This window comes from Meleagris gallopavo, chromosome 21 (assembly GCF_000146605.3).
Source record: "Meleagris gallopavo isolate NT-WF06-2002-E0010 breed Aviagen turkey brand Nicholas breeding stock chromosome 21, Turkey_5.1, whole genome shotgun sequence".
Classification (NCBI taxonomy): Eukaryota; Metazoa; Chordata; class Aves; order Galliformes; family Phasianidae; genus Meleagris; species Meleagris gallopavo.
Genome location: NC_015031.2, coordinates 4778729 through 4799723, shown reverse-complemented (window position 1 = coordinate 4799723; position 20995 = coordinate 4778729). Strand labels below are relative to the sequence as shown.

General features: G+C 46.8%; 1 protein-coding gene across 1 annotated transcript in view; it reads right to left on the bottom strand.

Moving 5' to 3' along the window:
• LOC104913893 (S-adenosyl-L-methionine-dependent tRNA 4-demethylwyosine synthase TYW1-like) overlaps positions 1-20904 on the bottom strand; it is a 32511-nt gene extending 11607 nt beyond the window's left edge. The window contains exons 1-2 of the mRNA XM_031556422.1: positions 20773-20904; positions 4774-4884 (exon numbers count right to left, since the gene is read on the bottom strand). The gene's annotated coding sequence lies outside the window, so the exon portion shown is untranslated. The remainder of the gene's footprint in view (positions 1-4773; positions 4885-20772) is intronic.
• Between the last annotated feature and the right edge of the window lie 91 nt (positions 20905-20995).

Below are 20995 nucleotides of genomic sequence, written 5' to 3'. Positions count from 1 at the left end.
GAAAAAGACTTTAAGTGTTCTCACATGTGAGCAGCAACTGATAGGATATGTACCTGCAAGGTTCAGCTCCATACAGCAGCCTGGTCCCTCGCTCGTTATGCAGACGATTGGAGCAGCACGAAAAACGGCTGACTTACAGAGGGGGAAGATTCTGAGGAAGCTACAACATGACTCATTCTTTTAATAAACTTCAAAAGATATCATTTACAAGGAAAGAAAGCACAGTGGCAAATGGAATAACGAAGTGCTCGGGTGGCTGATTAATGCCTGCGCACAAATCAATGAAAATCAGCTTAGCAGCGCACCGAATGAAAGCATGTCAGCTTTCAACTTCCCCAACTTCTTAAAACTTGAGTTAATTAAGAGCACTGATACCACTTAAAGGATGCAAACAGTTGATTAGGGCGGTTATATTTGTCAGTAATACACGGAGACAGTTCTTAAGACCTCAAGCACTAAAAAGGAAACCATTCTCTTGTACAGCCCCATGCTTATGCCAAATTCCCTGCGGTAGAAACATCAGCGATGCTGCCTCTTCGTTATTCCTTCATGCTGTTCTTTAGCATCTCTGTCATGTTTTGGACAAATGCCTGCCAATGCAGAGGGCTTTGGAAAGCATCTCAGATGTTCCTGGTTACGTTGGTGGGAATGCACAGCACCATGCAGGCAAGGAATTCACTGCTCCTGTAACAGAGGAAGGAGTGCACAACGCCTCCAAGCAGCCTTCCCAACTGAACTGCTGACTGAGGGAATGCGTTATTATTATTGTATTATTTTTTACTACTCCAAGCACACAAATTATACATGTGCTCAATTGAGGCTTCCGTGAATTAACAGCAGCAGAGCGTTGGCTGAGTGCCTCTGGACTGCAGAGCTCCTGGAGCAGGGCAGCCCGGCCCCGAGACATACATAAAAGACCTCAAATGAGATGTTGATAGATCCTACACCCTGCAATAAAAATGCTTATGATTCAAGCATCAGCACTGTCCAAATTACATACACAAGCTCTCATGCATGTCTGCTCCTTGCTGGAACGGATCTGGCCTCGTTGGCTGCTCTTTGTTTTTAATAGTCACTTCCAAGCTGATGTAACAAAGGACGTTAGTTTATTTGTGTCAGTTAAATCTGAAGAGCAGGGGTGGCAATGGTTAGTTCTGCAATGTAACCCCAACGTTTATCACCAGCCCTCCAGACACACTGCACGTCCCAGCAGCCCATAGATCTGCACTGACTTCCTTCAGGCCCAAGCAGTGCTGTGTAGAAGCTGAGCTCTGAAATGCTGGATGAAAACTTTCCTCACAAGCTCTCACCACGCATTCTGCTTCCTATTTACTTTGGCTGCTAACTTTTATTTAAGCATGAGAGCCACCTACTGAAGCTTGGATTTGCACCACGCTTGTCTTCGCACCTGGGCTCCAAAACTTCCTCCTCAATTTCAATAAAGCCTTTCTAATAAAATGCAGGCTGGCTTTTTCAATGGAACAACGTGGCAACTTCACTTCCACACTTGAGATTTAATCACTCACCTGTGTTAGCAATGAAGCTTGTTATCAGGCCTTGCTAGGTGCTCCAGGCACGAAAAGCACACTGCTGCCAAGCCAAACTCCTCACACACGTCTGTTAGCAACTTCTAGCTGAACCAGCAGAAACAGCAAGCTGGCTGCCTGCCTCTCTCACCCAGCTGTTAATAATTAAAGCACCAGAGGCTGCTCAGCACCTATCCAAAGCAGCCCCGTATCCCTGCCCCAAATGCAGTGCAGGGATACTTGCAGACCTATAGCTTGCAGCTTGGGGAGAATGCCATGCATGATTGTTTTTTCTCCAAGATATAATACATAGCTTGGACTCGTTTTATAGCAAGCATGAGGACAGGTGATTCTTAAGTTTGACTTCTCTTCATCTAAACAGTCTGGAATGGCACCAAGGCTCTGAAAAGCTCCTTGACAGGTGAGGCAATCGCCTACCGGCGCATGTAATTAAAAACACATTAAAGCAGAGCTCACTTTCCTCATTATTTTAAGCACTTAAGTCATCTTTACTGTTTAAGATGACAAGAGTGAGCAGGCTGGGAGAGAGCTGTCCCTCTGGTCCTTCCTCTCAGGCATTTACTGAATTTCACAGCAAAGCCTCAGATGCCAAGAGTTGGAGCTGCAGCCCAGAGCCTCCACCCCAGCCCTGCAGGACGTGAGCAGCCACAGGTGCTTTCAGGCAGCTGAATGCTGAGGGAAAGAAGACTGAAGAAATTCTGTGTGGTGCCACAAACCCCCTCTGCCCTGCCTGAGCACCGCAGTACAAGCAGTCCTTGAACAGAGGACAAACCAGGCAGGCTCTTGCATTTCCCTTCTGAATATTTCTTCTGCTTTGGTTTAAGAATGCAGGTGGTAACACACTGTGTGTTAACCAAAGCCACTGGCTTTTAGGACAAAAAGAGCGTTCTGTGATGCTTGCTATTGTGAAAAGATGAGCTGCACACTCTGGCTCCTACATACAACCATAAACCTTGCTTAACTGCAATAGCAATGGCATGGCACTAAAACAGACTAAAGCACTAAATAAAATCGACGTGTATTTAATAATCACAACAGATTCTTCCTTTCCTTGGGTTCTGCACACCCAAGGAATCACTGCTAACTTCTATTAGCTTAAGTGAGAGAATAGGGTCCCGCAGAGTTCCACTGCTGTAAGATACTCATGTAAATGAGAACAAGTATTAAGCCCTGCAAGAATCTAAATCTCTACCCACTCCACCTCATGAGCCTCTCTGGAGCAACAGGGGATTAGCTACATTCATTTTAAATGAACGTCATTTATCTCAAGTATTTAACCAGGAAATCCCACAGAGATGAGCCTCGTCTTCTGGCAGAGGCTTCACAGGATCTTGTAGTGTTTGTTGTTTATTTGCTTCAAGCAGGACCTGGGCTTTGCCTTTTTCACCTATCTCACTGCTGTGGTGGTGAAGAAACAGAACAGGTCCTAACCACACCATTCAGATTCATCCACAATTGGCTGCTGCATGACAGCATCCCATACACAAGCCTGGGAGTGGTATCAGTATCAGCTGTGTTTAAACACAACCCAGCATCAAGTGAATTGATGGCCAGAAAGCCACCAAAAACATCCCTGATGTTTTCAAAGGATAATTTTCCACCAAAAGTTGGGAGAGGGAATGCAGGCTCCCTCCCCACCACCCCCAGCCTAAGCACAGAGGTTAGCAGCAACAAGGGAAATGTGTGCAGCATCCTTTGGAAAGGCTTTACCCTGAGTTCTGCGTGTCGCTGAGCTGTTGGGATTTCAAGTCACGAGACTCTCATCGTGCCACCTGCAGAGAGGGCTTCCATGGCCACGGCACAACACCTGGCCAGGTGAGGAGGAAGAAACTGAGGCACGAGGATCACACAGGAGGACAAAGCATGAGCTGGCCAAGGTCAGCATCCTGCCAGACCCAGGGCTGGGAGAGGCTGGTCCTGCAGCACTGACAGAGCCTCCATTTAGATCCAAGCAGGGCAACACCTCCGACCACCTCGAGGGGCTTCTTCTTCACCTACTTCCTACAGTCCTGGTGTGGTTCTGTTAGGAAAGGCTTGCAGAGAATGCTGATCTCCCCACTGCTGTCAGGCAGAGGGAACTGCAGCCCTGCAGGCAGATGTTTGCCCTGGAGAACGCTTGGAGGAACCTGCACTCCAACACTGATTAACTTACACCTGTTTCATTTGACTAATTAAAGTCTCTACGCACGACAGAGAATGGAAGCAACACATTCGCAGCCTCCCCTCCTCTCTGCCCTCCTTGCTGCAGTGAGACAGGGAGCAGACACGGGTTTTATTTAAGGAGCATAAACCATCTGATAGGCATCATAAAGCTGCGTTTTTTGTCCCAAAGTGCACTCAACATCTTACTCTGTATTAAGCCATCAACTTCAGCAGCACGCTCAAAAAGAACACTCCATCCCGATAAGATCAAAAAGCTTTGGGTTTTGTTTCATAAGGAAGTTGCTGCAAACTCCAGATACTTCTTGAAAGCAGCAGTAAATAAAGGTTTCAAAAAAAAAGAGAGGAAGAGAAAAAGGAAAGAGAAAAAAGGACGGAAGGAACGGAGCTGCACAGAGGCAGAGCAAGGTAGATGTGCAGGTCTGCAGGGGAGCTGCTGGAAGGAAACACTGATAATGATTCTTTGCACAATGCATTGTGATTTGTCTTTTTTATGTTCTCTATATACTAAATTGATTAATCCCAAGATAAAACACCTCCTGCCCTCCTGTATCTCGTGTGCTGCTGTTAGCAACTCCTCCAGGCCCCAGGGCAGTATTTCTTCCTGTTTCACACAGCCTGATCAATTCCACGTCAACCAGGCAGACATTATCACCTTACCCCCCAGCAGAATTTGAGACCAGGATGGGAAGAATAATACCACAAACTATCAGCTTGTCCTGGAGTATTTTGCTTATAATGCCGGTTGATATAAAAGAAGCAAGTCTAAAACTATTTATCTCTCTCTGCTTTCATGAGGAATACAAAAAAGACCCAGGGTTATGGTTCTGTTGGGCAGAAATTGATGCCCGCTGCTACAAGGCTGGCAGTGCAGAACACTAAGGACTACACCAAACGCACACATAACATCTTAGAAACCCGTCTGCCTCATGTTAAAAGCAAGAGATAAGCTCCCTGCACCTCAGAGAAGAACTGTTTCATCATGTAACGCTGACTCTGTGTGTGGGAAAACATGGAGGAGAAAGGGAAACAATACTGATGGCAAAAACAGCTCCGTGCAGCTCACCTTGACCTCGATGAAGTCTGGTTTTCCGAGGGACACCAGGTCAGCGTAGGCTTTGAGCTCATCCACATTCCAAGCTTTCACCAATGTCAGCCTATAGACCGTGCGCTGTTGCTGGAAAAATAAAAAATAAAAAAGGAAATTACATCAGCAACACTGACACGGGGATGATGATCCCATCTCCCACACTGCTTCTAAGAGGAAAAAAGAACCCATTTGTTTATTCCAAGAAGGCAGAGGGTAAAACAGAGCAGACCCAGACCCGGAGCCGCCTGACTTGTTGTCTGAAGGAGGCAGCTGTGAGCCAAGCACCTTCTGCTCTGCAGAGCCTCATCTTCTCTTTATAAAACCCAGGCACTCCATTTCCACGGGAGCTTTTGCTTAATGGGAAAATAACCAGGAGGTTTCTCTTTGATTTGCTTCCGCAGGCATAAAATCTTCCCATGAGCTGCTCTGCAGCTGTTTTCTCTCCTCCAGCTGGATCGCCTGGCTTGGTCACTGCTGAGAACACTGAGAGCATTGCCTGATAACTCCTCCAGCACATGAGGTACAACAGGCAGAGAAAAGACCCTCCTGTGGTTGGTCATGCAGAATTTTATCAGAAGCACAATGTGACCATTGAAAATCCCAACCAGGAACACTGGCAATGCCCTGTGCTTATGATTTGCTGTCAAAAAAAGTGCAGAGCACAGCACCAGGAACAAAAACAGCATGAACAGTGCTGGTGGCTCTGGGAGCAGCACCATCCCCGTGCAGAGCCAGCTGGGCACCACCACTGCTTACCACACCAGTGCATCCTCAGACTGCCAGCAGGTTTATCCCCATGCACAGCTCCAGACAGCACCCTGAGAACTTTTCCTTCGAGTTATTCCTTGAATTTAAGAGATTCCTTCAATTAAGAGATCGAATTAGGAGACTCAGGTGCCAGGATGAAGTTCTTCACAGAGTGGTGAGGTGCTGGAACAGCTGCCCAGAGAGGTTGTGGATGCTCCATCCCTGGTGATGTTCAAGACCAGGTTGGATGGGCCCTGGACAACCTGATCTAGAATGAGATCTGGAGGTTGGTGGCCCTGCCTTTGGCAGGGGACTGGAATTTTATGATCTTTGGGGCCCCTTCCAACCCAAGCCCTTTTATGATCCCATGCATCCATTGCTTGAATTAAGATTCTCCCTTACCTATTGCCTGTAAGGTGCCTGTTACACAAGGTTGCCCCAAGCCAACAACCAGCTGGGGTAAGCATGCACACTATTCAGCTTATTCCATTTTTTTTTTCCCCAACAGAGAATAATGAGACCATAAGGACACCCGCTATCAAACAGCTTCTCATCACAAAACCTCAGCCCTGTACTTGCTTGCAGCATCCCACTTGCCAGGAGCAAATCCCAGGCACTGAGCTCAAGGCTCTGTTAAAAACATACCCCAACACCCCTCCCCAAATCAAGAGCACATTTCCCACTTCCTGCCTCAAATCCAGCCCTGTTCTACTTCTCATCATGCCCCTGGTCTGTGAGCAACCTGAGAACAGCAAGGGACAAATCCTTTGGCTGTTGGGCACAGGGAGCTCCCAATGCACCCAATGCCCACAGCCCAACGTCCTCAAGCACCAGGAGACAAACAAAGATTTCTGAAAGGATCCAATGGTGTTTTGAGAAAAATAATTTTGTAATGCAGTGTCTTTAATGTAAGTCTATGGAAGAGTAGCTTTAATTAAAGAACTACTGAGAGAATGATTACTGAAGGTCAATTACGTGAATTGAAACGCATAGCCTCTGCTTTACACGTAGCTTATAAAAACATACCGAGAAATGAGAGGCTGCAAAAATAAATGCATCATTTAGCATCTAACAAGGAAAGAAGAAACCAGAGGGAAAATATTTAACAGGAGAACAACTGATACGTGCAGGCCCATCAATCGCCTGATATGATTAGGCACCCAATTAGTCGAGAAATGTCTCCCCAAAGGTCAGCTCTCACTGGTAAACAAAGGCAGGCAGCAATAAACAGAGTCCCACTCCAGCAGCAGCCTTCAGAGCCCACTGACAGACCCAGCCAACAGGGCCAGCCCCAAGGATTGCATCCCACTGCAGTCCAACGCAACGCATCGTCTGCCAGCTGGTTTCAGTAGTAGGTTACCAATAGGACACGAGGCCTCAGGTTGTGCCAGATGATCAGGTTGGATATTAAGAATAATTTATTCTCTGAAGAAGTGGTGCTGCGGTGGCACAGCTGCCCAGGTGATGGTCACCATCCCTGGAGGTGTTCCAAAGCCATGGAGATGTGGCACTGAGGGATGTGGTTATGGGCATGGTGGGGTAGGCTGGGGTTGGCCTTGGGGATCTCAGAGGACTTTTCCAACCTTAGTGATTCTATTTGGGGCTGACGTTAAGAGCAGATTCTCAGATGTCTGAGTTGGGTATGGAAAGAGAAACTTGACAAGAAGCAACTGGGGCAGATCCTGCTAAAGTAGAAGAGGAGTGAGTGTGACTGTGCTGCATCACTGCTGGCAGAAATAACAGGACAACAGAAAGCCCTCATCACAGGGAGCAAAGAAACACGGGCAATCTTTGGTGGGAGGTGGGGCAAAGTGTTACAAATCTGCTTGATCTCGGTGTAGCTGGCACTCGTTACTGGGTGAATGTGAAGACAACATACAGGTAATGGGATGCTGGAGACAGGCCCAGGCAGAAACTGGTCTCAAGGGCTGGAATTAAGCAGAAAGAATATTATGAATATACCTACGGGCAGCTCCAGCAGATTAATGAGACTGTCACCCCAACGTGCCAACAGCACCCACAGCCTGTAGGTGACCCCCCTGGGGCACTGCCTGTGGCTCAGGAGTGAGCTGCTCACATTCCCTGTCAGAACAGAACAGAAGCAATGCGTTTTAAAAATAAATAACCACAAGGCTTTTTTACTCAAGCGTGCATGAAATCAGCTTGCAGATTAACAAACACGGTTGTTAAAAAAGAAACAAATGCACTTGGTTCCTATCAGGCAATCCTGCACTTAAGGCTGTCAGCGGGACCTTCTGGCATAGAGAAAGGCAAAGAACCACAGAATTAAAGAATAATATCCCAAGTTGGATGGACACACAAAGACCATTGAATCCAACCCCTGGTCTCAACACCACCACCCAAAACACAAATCTTATGTCTGAGAGCATTGTCCAAGCAGTCCTTGAGCTCCAGCAACTCAGGGTCACGGTCCCCCAGACCCTTCCCCACCTCCATAGCTCTCCTCTAGATACTCTCTAATAGTTTAATGCCCTTTTCATACTGGCAGAAATGCCAGATCAGAGGGACTGAGGGGCCAATGCTGCAAAGTAATCCTTACAAACACACAGTGCTGTTTTATTAATAGATTATTTGTATTTGGTTGTACAATAGGGCCCCAGGAGGTTCTCCTAAGCACTAAAATCAAGACGTAAGAGCTTAAACCCTGAGAATTTAATGATCTAAAACACCAGGATATAAAAACAAACTGTGATGTTTTCTGCCCCACGTTTCCAGGAAAAACAACTCTGATTCACTTTAAAGTAACACGTGTGCAAAAGAAAATTAATATAGCAACAAACCTTGGGAACATGGATGGAGAAAGCTAAGGAGCCCAACACATGGATGGCCAAGCGCTGGAGCAGGGCAGGGGGTGGCAAAGGAAAAGGGATGGAAGAGGAAACAAGATGTGCTTGCAAAGAAATACCTGGTGCAAGAGGAGCCTTCCAAGAGCAAGGGAAAGGGACGATGGGCACAAGCTGAAGGACAGCAAATTGCATCATTGCCTGGACAGTGTAACAACAGGTTCCTCCAAAGTCTCTTCTAGGGGGAGGACCAAAGGCAGCTCCTTCCCAGGGAACAATTCAGTGCTTCAGAGAATGCTCCCTTTGGTCAGGCACGGGCTGCACAACAAAAGGCTCTGGGGTGGCAATGGGAAGCACACAGTGTGTCTGAGCAGCCTCAGTACAGCAGGAGCCCCACTGACCTTCCTGCAGGCTGCAGTCAAGGGGAAAGCAGATAACCAGCAGTTCAGACCTTAATAAAGAACCAGGAGCACAGGGAAAGGAGCAGCCAGGTGTGCTAAAGCAAAGCTATTCAGGGTTGGGGAAGTCAGAATTAACTTGCAGAAGGTAATACAATAAAATCTGGGAGTGCATCACAGCAGCAGCATCCTGCTGCTCTGAGCCATTACATTAATCCAGCTGTGCAAATTGGGAGCATCCATCAGCAATTTTCAGCCTTTTCCTGGTGGAGATCGTGCTGAAGAGCGTGCTCTACAAAAAGCTGATCTGTGAAAGGGAACACCCAAGTAACAGGCTATTAAGGGATTATTATTTTTGCAGTTAGGAACCTAATGAAGCTGCAGTCCCCCTGCAAGGCAAGTTACTGGGCTCTGCTGTGCAGGATCTCCTCCTCTGTCTCTACAAGGAGCACAGCAAGGCCACGGGACATTTACTGCCCAGCCTGGAAGGAAGCAAGGAGGGGATGCCATCCAGGGGGCCCACTTTTCAAGTCTGCCCAGGTCCACGTGAAGCAGAAGAGGCTCAACAAAGCCAAGCACACAGTGCTGCCCTTGGGTCAGGCAATGCCAGGTATGAGTACAGACTGCAAGAACTCCTTGAAGGAGCCCTTGGAGAAGGACTTGGGGCTCCAAATAAAGGAAAGACTCAGCAATTATACACAAATAGCCTTCACCTTCCCAGACCTCCGCTATGATTATCACAGCAGAATTCTCTAAAATACAGCAGTGTTGGACTATATGTAGTGGTTGGTCCATCAAAGGCACCTTAGCAGAGACTACTGACCAAGAAATACCTTCAAACAAGGAAAACATCGAGCACACCCTTGGTATGACTGGCTGCTCCTCCCCACATCTTTCACTTTCCCCACTCTTTGGAGGACACACAGCAGCACACCGAGCAGAGGTACCACTACTTCTCAGTGCATTCCAAGATGATGTAGCAATGGCCATGCTTATATAAAAAGGTCCAAAAAGGACCAGCTTGGCTTTCTGTGCCATAATGAACACCTCGGACAGGAATGAAGAACTAACCTGATGAAAAGCAGGATTTGCCCTGCAGGCAGCTCTTAGTACCTTCTTCCCAAACTGTCCTACAAAGCACTGCATCCCTTGAATACCAAAACGCAGCAGAAGGAACAAATAAATGAACAGAGTTATGGGGGAAGGATACTTACCGTAACAAACCAGTTCTTTAACTGGTTCTGAAGTCCAAAATCTTTTGTTTCATGCCCTGGTCCCTGTAGCACCTGTTGCCTGGACTCAAAGCAGCACTGGGGCCAGCAGACTGATGTGGCTCTTTTCTCCATCCTGCCCAGGGCAGTCAAGACTCAGTGGAAGCCACTGAGACTTGAGGCGGTTCCCTTTTCCTTTGAAACCAATCTAAAAATGTTCCTAGTCTTAAAAGCATTGTCTGTATGCACAGATTTTCCCTCTGGCCAAATCTCAAAGCCAAACCACCCAGCACAGCTCAGGCAGAGCCCACAAGGTGATGCCACTCCTGGCCTCCACTGTCCCAGAATATGTTAATAAAGGTTTTGCATGTCAGCTTGACAAAGTGCTCCCTTCTTGCTTCAATAACCAAGAGAAATATGGGCTTTTTTTTCCCCCCGCAAATCATTTCTTTTTAATTCCCTTTTCAACATTCATTTTCTCACAGATCTAGTAACATTATTCTTCATAAACCACCTGAGATCCAGGCCTGGGGGGAGAGGGAGAGGTGAGCATGCTGCAGAGATGGATACTTCGTGTGCTGGGCAGGGAGGTGGCAGCAGCAGGATTTGACCCTATGGGACTGCAGGAGGTGTGGGCAAGCACCAGTGGTGCAGTGGAATCATGCAATTCTTACAACATGGGTTTCCAGGGAGCTGGTGGTTCCAGAGCTGGGGGGGATGTGGCACTGAGGGACATGGTGGGGTGGGTTGGGGTCCTTCCCAACCTCAGTGATCTGATGATTCAGCAAGACCCTTACCTTAGCTCATGGCCACCTGAACATGCTCTTTTAATGGCACAGCTCAACACTCTCCTTCTGTTTGGAAGTTAATACAAAACCCCAATTTTGGCTTAGAATCCCTAGTTTACAGCCAGACATCCAGAACACCCAGAGACCTCCCTTTGATACAGATGAATTTCTAGCAATAGACTCCAGACTTTACATTCAAACACCCATCAGAATAAATCCATATTTTGCAGCTAAAGACACACAAGCAGCAAAGCCAATATTGTTAATAGGAACACTGCTTTTCCTAACTGCAAAAAGCAGTCTTAGGGGAAAAAGAAATCGTGGTGCAGACTCCAAGCAAAAACTGCTCTTTCCCTCACCCAGCTTCACAGATCCTTAGCAGATGTCAGAAGATAAAGAGAAAGCCACTTCAAAAGCCAGCTTCAGTTTCATTAATATTTTTATGTCCTCCAATTGAAGTCTCAACTTGCAAGCTGACTTCCCACCACGTCTTCAGAGCTTCCCAGCTGGCAAGGAGCAGCAAACAGCCCAACAGCTAACAGCACGTGCCACCCCACAGTGGGACCATCCGTCCCACAGCCACTTGCTTTGCCTCCTGTGCTCAGGTTATGCAACGCCTTGCTAGGCAAGCATGTCCTGAATAAAGATATCAAAGCAATTTTCACACTTGGAAATTACTTGTCGCAGGGATGTGATCAGGGGGAAAAAAAAAAAAAAAATCCCTGCAGCCAAGCATCTCTTCACCATATTCAGCAACACGCATCTTTATGCATAAAACCCATGAAGGATGAAAGATCCAAAACGCAGCAAAGGGAAGGGTGAAATGGCAGCACACCCCAGCTTCCACAGCTCTCCAAAGCCTTCCAGTCCAGCCTGGAGACACTGCAGGTTCTGAGAGCCTACGAGGCACATTCTGCCTCTCCTGGCCCACCACGCTCTGGGAGAGCATCAGCAGGAAGAAACTCAGTACCCTTGCAACGATGGCAGATTAATCTATTGCGTTTTTGACAACCAGGACCCTCCCCTTAAATGAAGGGCTCGCCCCTTCGCTCGGGCTCATCCATCACAGCACCCAGCCCTGAGCACTGCAATGAGAGGCATCCTCCTGAAGTCACATGCAGGCACCTGTGAGCCTTGTGCCGGGCAGATTTGCACAGCAGAGGGTTTTTTTTCCTTCAAAGATTAACTCAGCTCAGAGCACAGAAGTTTTCAGCTTCCTTTCTTCAGGCTAATACCATCATTAAAGTGAAAAAGTTGAATAGTTTGTGCTGCGTAGGTATCTACTAAGACATACATTGTTGAGCATTTGCTATTAATACAGCAGCTTAAAGCAAGCCGAGGCTTTGTCTTCATCGCTAAAAAAGGTGCATTTTACCATGGGATAATTAGTGCATGAGCTACTCTGCTGTAAAACCAGAGCAAAGCTCAGAATTCAACTCTGCTGCTCAAAAAAAAAAAGGAGTGCTCCACAGCAGCACCCACCTGGGCCCAGCACTGCTGCCCTGCATCTCCTTGCCCCAACTTCCCCAACACGACAGCTGTATGGAAACTGCTCTGAAATGCTGTATCTAACAGACACCACGTATTTCTTACTGTTCTACAGCCCTGAAAATAAAAGCTCAAAAAGCTCCTGTCAGCAATACGCATTTCCCTCTCACCTTTCTGAAGGAGCATCCTAAGTCATGCTGCTCTCCATGTTATTCTTCCTGTACTTGCCATCTATTGCCTGTAATCTACTTTATTGCTTCATACCTCGGTAGTAATTTCCCAGTTTTAGTTTAAAATCTCTACAAATAAAGCCATGCATAGTAACAGCTTTGTTCTGAGACCTGAGAATGTTTCAGAGTAAATCAGAACCATGACTGCCCCTTATCCATCTTTTAATACACTTACCCTTGTAAATCACCACTGACAATATTGCTGCAATTAATTATTGCTTTTTATTCTATCTAGCGCAGTCTCAAGGAGCTACGTAAGATTTATACCCAAGAAAAAATGCAGCACAATGTAATTTCAGATCAGCATTAGAACAGAGCAAAGCTCGGTGCTGCTCTGTGCAGGATGGTCCCAGCCCCCAAACACAGCTGCAGTGCTGGGGGTTGAGGGAAGGGTGATACTAAAATAGACTACAGGCAAGGAGGAAGGAGAAGAGACAAGAAACTGGCTTTGAACAGCAACGTGCACAATATCTTAACAGAGAGAACTTAAGGAAAAAACCCGAATGGCACTGATCTGCATAAAGTAAGTGAGGGAGAAGAGCAGTTTAAAAAGAGGTCAACTTCAGCCAAATGCTGCTGGCTAAAGAAGGTACTGAACATTCACCAGCACAGGGATCCTATGGTGGAACCCAATCTCCCCATGGCAGCTGCCAGGTGCTCCATACTTTTAAGCCACGCCAGCAGTTATTTATACACCCAGACAGATACTCAGATGCTTCATTATGGACCTCTGTGGTGTGAAATCTCAGCCAGGAAAACAACATCCCCTGACATTTTGCAGGGCTCCAATAGAGCAGTCCTCAAAATCAGTGCTTTACGCTCAGCAATGGGGGATGTGGGCAAGGAGAACAAACTGCATTCTAACAGATCCCATCACAACAATGGTTTAAGTTGGCAGACACAGGATAATGAAAACTAGAGGACATCGTGGCTGGAAAGTGAAGAGAGAATTCATGACATGGACATTGGCTAGCTCAAAACAACAAACCAGCAATGCGACTTGCAGGAGCGATGAGAGCAGAGATTCGTCTGCCATAAAACAGCCAGGATCCCATTAAAACCACTCCCGCTCTCCGTGAAGCAAAGGATTACATTTTTGGGGGAGAGTTTGGCCAAATACACTAAAAATAAAAGTGAAAGCCCCGCCACAATTTGCTGAAGATTCTGCCCACTCCACTGAACAAATAACACAAATGAGGAGCCTGAAGTAGAACTGCTCTTACTGAGGAAACATTCTTGGCAAGAAAGAAATCTTGTACAGCCTTAACTCGGGGGTCTACAGCCTAAAGTAATGAATGTAATGCAAAGGTAAGCAGGCCCTCAGCATGTCAGCTGTCTGTTCCATTAGCACTCTTTCCTATTAGCAGGAGATGGGGCTGATAGTGCTCCTGCCTGGTGCTGGGGCACAGTAGTGCCAGAAGAGACACGAGGATCACTCCAGGAAAAATTGTGGAATATAGCCATTGCAGAGCGGATGGTGGTACACAAACTCTTCAGTCCCAGCCCTACCCATTTCCACCACCCAGTGAAGCTGCTCCAGGCTCACAGCCAGCATCATGGTGCTCACCACCATGCCTGCAACCCTTCCTACTTACAAAGGGGCTGTCACTGCTGCTCTGTGCAGCACCTCAGAGCCTCTGCCACCAGGGACATGTGCACGAGGCATCACACAGAGCTCTCGTGTGCCCCTGTGCATTGCCCTGCTGCCCCCAGTTCACCTGGAATGCACTGCAGTTACGTCACATCTGCACATCAGCTGTCCTCACATAGCTGCACCAAAAGCAGCACATGGAAATGCAGAACTTAGAGAAGGATCCTCTCAGCTGGCAGGAGCTGGGTGCAGAGGAAACAGAACACTTTATGCAGCAGAAGCCATCCAAAGTCACACCAAATCTGCTGCACGGCCCATTCCTGCAGAGCATAAGGGGAACAGCTAAGTGCACATGCCTGCCCAAATGCATGCCTTAGGCACAAGGTACCCCCTGTGAGCACCCCCTCCTCACCTGGTCTCTGGTTTTAGAACTAAACAGTTCAGGATGCCTTACAGTACATCTCATAGCAGATCCTCCACCAGACTGATGAGTAGCCAAGAGCTATTCCGGGATAGTAACAAAGGGAGACTCCTCCCAAATTGCTCAGTACAGCAATGGCATCTATTGCAGTATGAAAGGCTGAACTGAAAGGCTTGAGGGAAGTCACGTTTGCCCATCACAAAGGCCTTCGCTGCATGAGAAATGATAAATAAATCATCTTTGATTTGCCAATTTGCTTTGACCTTTTACTAATTACCAGCCTTCTGTATTTAAGTATGTACAAGACAATAAATCCCAGAAATTTATCTGAAAGGCACTCCAGCAACTCACAGCAGCTTCAGAAGACTCCGACTCCACATGGTGTAATTTCTGCATTTCTTACGTTGGTAAATCTAACAGCACTTTTGTCCAAGGAGAAAACACAGAACTTGGCTCTCAAGAACAGCCTGCAAATCAACCAGGCTTGGTAGGGGTGATGTCAGCAGTGATGGAATAAGGGATGGGGCACGTGGGTCTGGAGGTCACAGACAGTGAAGTGTTACACCTACCTGCCAGGATCCTGCCCTAAAAAAAGAAGTGGAGGACCCACCATAGCTAACTCCTTTGGAGAGGATTTCCCAGCCCTCCAAAGCAATCCATCCCTCTGGTTGGGTCCACCTTGCTGGGGCTCAGTGCTCTGTTCCCATAGAACCTATTTTCTCATTTGCATCAATTTTACACTCGCCCTGAGATGAGAAAACAGATCAGTCTTGCAGTTGCTTTGTCAACTCATCCCTCCTGAAATGTCAAATGAGTGGATTCACCGACCCAAATGAACACTTCTCGCTGGAACCACTGACATGCAGTCAGTCAGAAGAGGAATTCAGCAGCAACGTGTTCAGTAGAATGAAACACTACCCAGTGCTCCACACAACCCCAACTCGTGGCATTTGGCCCAGCTACTTCAACTTCATAGGCTGAAATTAAAAAGTGCTTTAAAATAAACTGCAGATATAACTTTATTTTGTCTATCTAGATGCCATGAGCAGAATTTCATACGTGTTCTCTCCTTCTTAAGATTGCACAAAAACACACACACACGCTGCTCCTCCCCAGATTGCTTTAAATGAGCACCAATGCTCCATGCCACAAGGAGAGGATGAAGTCAGATGTCATCCCCAGGGGCACAGAGGCTGCCAGGACAGCACTGGCTCCCAGAGCCAAGCCCTGCAGAACAGAGCATCACCTCCAACAAAATCCCTTCAAAACCCAGTGTCCAGCTCTCCTGCAGCCTCTAGGAGGAGTCTCAAGGCAAAAGATCTAGGAAGTGTGAATGCATCTAAGTGAGAGGGTTAGCAGCAGAAGAGGTGAGCTGCAGCCCCTCTGAAGCTCTTGTTCTCCCTGGCAAGGAAGGAGCAGCCAAGGGCTGATGGGGACAAAGGACAGACTGCACAGGAGAACGGTGGGGTCACCATCCCTGAATGTGTGCAGACACCATGGAGACGTGGCACTGAGGGACGTGGTCAGAGATTGGACCAGGTGACCCTGGAGGTCTTTCCCAACCTTAACAATTCTGGGATTCCATCACAGGGCCCTGCAGCAGTGGGACAGCACAGCCTTGAGGCACCTTGTCTTCTCAACCAGACTCATCCTCTCTTTATAAGACACAGTAAAGCAACTTGGAAAATCAGATCATTTTGATGGAGTGTGTTTATGAACATTTTCCCCTCTTCTTGCCTGCAAGCAAACTAAGAGATACTGGAGCAGACAGCAGAAGAAAGATTGCACTCCCTATGATGCCAAGAATCTCGCTGAAGCCTCATTTAGACTGCTGCTTGCTCTGAGCTAAGCTGAAAGGAGGTGATGTATTTCAGACACCATAACTTAATATTAACATTGTACCTCCATAACACTCACTTGAAAAGGCTTACACCAGAAGTCTCATTAGCAAAACCATTAAAATGAGCGCACAGCTGGTGGAGAGCATTTACTGTGCAGAAGAGTCAAATTCTTCTAAATTTATAGTGGTAAAATTGATTACTGATTCTAACATCTGTTGCAGATTTTCATTTAATTTCTCCTTTAAAAAGTCCCCCAGCTCACACACCCTGGGCTCTACAAACCAGTTCCCCTCCCCACTAACCACAAATGATCTCCATGCAAATCAGATGCACTCCTCTCATAAAGCAATCATTACTACCATGCATTGTACAACGAGCCCTACAACATGCAACATGACAAAGATGTAACTCGATGCATTTATGCTACGCTTGTAATCATATAGAAGCCAAGGGCAGCTCTGAAGGAAGGATCGTATTGGAAAAGACAACCAAAGTAAAGAGCACCAGATGCAAGCATGAAACATTTTAACGTGCAACTTGGTGTCATCACCCAGAACTGGAAAACGAACGACTTGTCAGCAACATGCAGAACTGGAAGACAGCACTACTTTACATTTCGTGCCTGTCTCTGGATGTGCCTTCTGTACCACCTCAGGGGAAGGAGCACGCAGCCACAGGCACCAAAATCCACAGAAGGGCAATGCACCGCCAGGTGTGTGATCTGCAGGGAGAAGCAGAGCTACAAAGCTGTCTTTTGATGGTCCTTTTTTAATAGGGAAAGAGCTCTGCTACACCTTACTCATGACCCTGCGTTTCCATGAAATCTTAATTCTCCTGAAGTAGAAAAAAAAGCAATGGCATTGTTTTATCCAAGATCTAAGCCAAGAACAGCGTATGATGTATAAAGACAAGCCTGTACCTGACCTCCAGAAAGTGCCAATAAGCCATTTCTTTTGTTCTTCTGTGACCCTCCTGGAAGGACAGGAAGGATAAGGCTCTGCTTCGTCATCACATCCTGCAGTGCCATAACATCTATTAACCTGAAGGGTTGTGTTTTTTTTTTCCCTTCCCCATTTGCTTCGTGCATGGTTCCGATTTGTTCAGAGAACATTGGCACCCATCCTCTGGAAGTTAAAGCAGCTCAGCAGTGCCCACTTGGTGTCTGGCAGCACAGCAAGTACTTGAGGTACACTGTACCAAGTGGACAGGACAGGATTTATCATGATTAAGTCAAGAAGACACAGACAGAGGAGGTAACACCACGTCAAGGTTGGAAGAGTGCTCATCCAGGTGCCAAGAGGAGAGACCCCAGCACCAAGATCCACGTTCTCCTTCAGGAGTTACCCTACTTCTCAGCCAGGTGGAAACTAGAAGCGTGTTGCAGAGTAATGCTGAGCCACAAGCAGGGCATGTTCTGCTGGTATGCCCAACACCATCTTTTCTCCAGTTGTTTTCAGTGTGCTCGTGTAGAAATCTGTAGGTGCTTCTGCAACCTGGGGTCGCTGCATCTCCACTCTGTGTACCAGCAGCAGGGCATCTGTCTCAATCACCAGCCCTGCTGCTGGGGATAACATCTGTGATTGATAGGCAACACACACCACTGCTTCCACACCTTGCCCAACCTGCTCTGGTAACAGCAAGGGAAACAGATCACCAAGTGAAAAAAACAAAGAAGCAGGATTATGGTCCATTTATCAGAGCTCACAATGTCAGCTCCTCATTCTCATCCTAAGGCAGTGCATTTGGTTAATGGCATCTCTGGGGGAAAAAAAAACATCAGCTTGATGCGAAAACTCTGGAGTACAGGAAATACAGTTCCTCCCTCTTGAGCTTCTGAGCCCTAGCTCTCAATTAACACCTATTCCTCATTTGGATACAGCGTTACGAAGAAACAAAGGCTGGAAGAAGTGCCTTTCAGCACCGAAATACGCCTTTCTGATCTGCAGGAGAACAAGCATTCACATCCCTGGCGCCTCATCCAATGGCTCATCCATCACACCACGGCACCTCAGGCTTGCTCTGATGGACTCAAAGCTGCCATAGGACGACTCAAACTCTCAAACACAGTGTCTGGAAAGGGCATGCTCTAAATTATGCAGAGCATCCTTCTTTTTCCTCTCAATTTCATCTGGAGGGCAGAAGGTGCATGATGAGAAACTAACAGAGCTCCTGGGAGTCTAGCTGCTGCTTAACGGATTCCTATCTTGGGAAACATTTCTCAGCACAGAAAAGCCAACACAAGACCATCTCAGTAAAAATTGCTCCAGAAAGGCAAAAAAAACTTGCTCCAAAGAGCAGGGAACAAGGACGGTATTTCTTGTTGTTTGCTACAGAAAGAAACATCACAAAAGCATTGCTTCTTTTCCTCCTGAACGTGCTGTGCAAACACTGCAGCAGCCATCACCAACACACTGCATGGTGCTGGGGAAGCACACTGGGAACAATTCACTGCCATCTGAGTGCAGGTCCTGCAGCACCACGCACAGCCCCACAGCAGCACAGCAAGTCATGGCTTCTGCTAGGGCTGTGCCCATTTCTGTTCCTTCAAATGCTCCCAGATCAAGCCTGTGATTCTTATTAGCACTGACTTACATCGGCTGCAATGCCAGCAGTCCAGAAAGAATTACATTGCACAAACCTATTGTTTGGGTGGGGTTTTGTTTTTTTTTTCCAGGCTATATGAAAGTATTGGGCTTGTATTTCATTTCCAGATGCATTAGCATCACTTTCCCAACACAATGCACTTCACCATCCACTCAGAAACAGAAACTGTACTTCTTGGGAACAGCAGTCAAGGCATCAGCTCTCAGCACCCTCCAGCCATCACAGCCCTACAGCACGGTGCTCAACAGCACACATGTTAGCACAGGGCAGTGCTCTTCAGAAGCTGCTTTTGCCTCAAAGCAGCTCGAGATGATTTCTGTGTGCTACAAGCAACACTGAAGGACAAGCTTACAGACAGCAGCTTCTTGCTGCTGCCTCTGTTTGATGATGCCGAGCTGGGGCTGGCAGCACAGCATACTGTCCACTGGAGCAACTAATAATTGGCTCTTGTGCTATCAGTGCTTCAAGGACCCTTCCAAGAGCAGTTGCTTTTAGGAGAAAACGCACCTGGTAGTTGAGCTGCTTTTTACCTCCTCTTCACCTTGACCAGAGTATTTTTAGCTGTATGGACTGACTTGCCAATAAGTTCACCTTCAGTTCTTCCCTAGGAAATCTCTGCCAACACATAGCAAGGAATGAACCATCTCTACTAAGGGTCAGGAGAGGTGGGAGAGAAGTGATGTGCAAAATCAGCTTCCCAAAAGTCTTCAATGTTTTTGCTCTTGGTATTTCAGCCCCTCTGCTTTTTCCACGGCCTGCTCCACTAGGAGAGCTTAATTGGGTTTATACCTAATTCCAGTCAGCTAAGAATTTGGCCTTGGTTCAACAAGATCAGCTGGTACCTACAAACATGTTGATAAACCTACATGCCTTTGCAGAAGTGTCACTCAGTTACATTGAGTCTTCAGGTCTCCTAACGTTATTTGGCAGAAAATGGCCCAACACAGTCAGCTCAGAAGGTAGAAAATTTAATTCAGCTGAAACAGTCTCTCTTGTCAGTTCATCTCAGCAGGAAGCACGTAAACTTCTGCCAAAACAGTAAAGAGAAGTGCTTGTTCCATCAGAGCACAGCATCAGCAACCAGGAGAGGGAAGGCACGTTCATGAAGCACTTCTACTACCTCATATGATGCTGGGACCATGAGTGATTCATTACTTACAATTAAAACCTGTAACATGGTGGACTGAATTGTGAGCCAGCAGCAGATGGGAGCCCATGCCTTCAGGGCACCAGCTGGCTCTTGGACAGACCCGAAGTGCTGGCAGTGTGAAGGGATACCATCACAACTGTGCTCAAACCCATTGGTTTGACTGAATCTTCCAGAAGTAACAGAGGCATTGAGCTGTATGTAGCAGGAGGGCAACCAGAGCCTTCATCTCCAGCACACACATTTTCACCTCCTTTATGTACCTCAATTTCAAGGGAACCTTTGAGAACCAGAAGACGTGGATTTCTGATCTCCCAGCTGTCTCTGAATCTCCAGTCTTTCCTCAGCAGCCTGACTTCAGCATCAGCTTCATTAGGAAAACTGCTCTCTTATAACCTCCTCATCTCCTATCTTATAGTCCTACCTTACATTCATGTCTTATGCTTATTTCACATCCATCTTTTAAACTCACAGCAAAGTTTACTATCCTATTTGACACATACTGCTCTCCCAGTGATGATATTTCTTCTCTCATAGGAAACTGATTGAGCTTGCTGAACTCTTACATGCTTTGTACATAAGATGGGTAACATGCTCGCAGCACATCCAGGGCTCACTCAGCAGTCTACCTGTAGCCATTCCACTTTTGGCTGAGAAGGTAACATGCAAAAGTATGGGAAAAAGAAAATATTCATAACCAGGTACCTTTTCAGACAAGGCCTTTAAGCTGTCCAGGAATCTCTGCCAGAAATCTTTGAAGAGGGGTCTATCAATTCTCTTCAGGCTCTCCTTGGTGCTGGCATCCACACTGACATACAGCTGTGTGACAGGCTCCAAGTTCCTTGGTAAGAGAAAAGAGAAGTAGATGATTATTTTCTGACATTACTGATAACTGATTTTTTGCCTTTTTTTAAATTTATTTTTTATT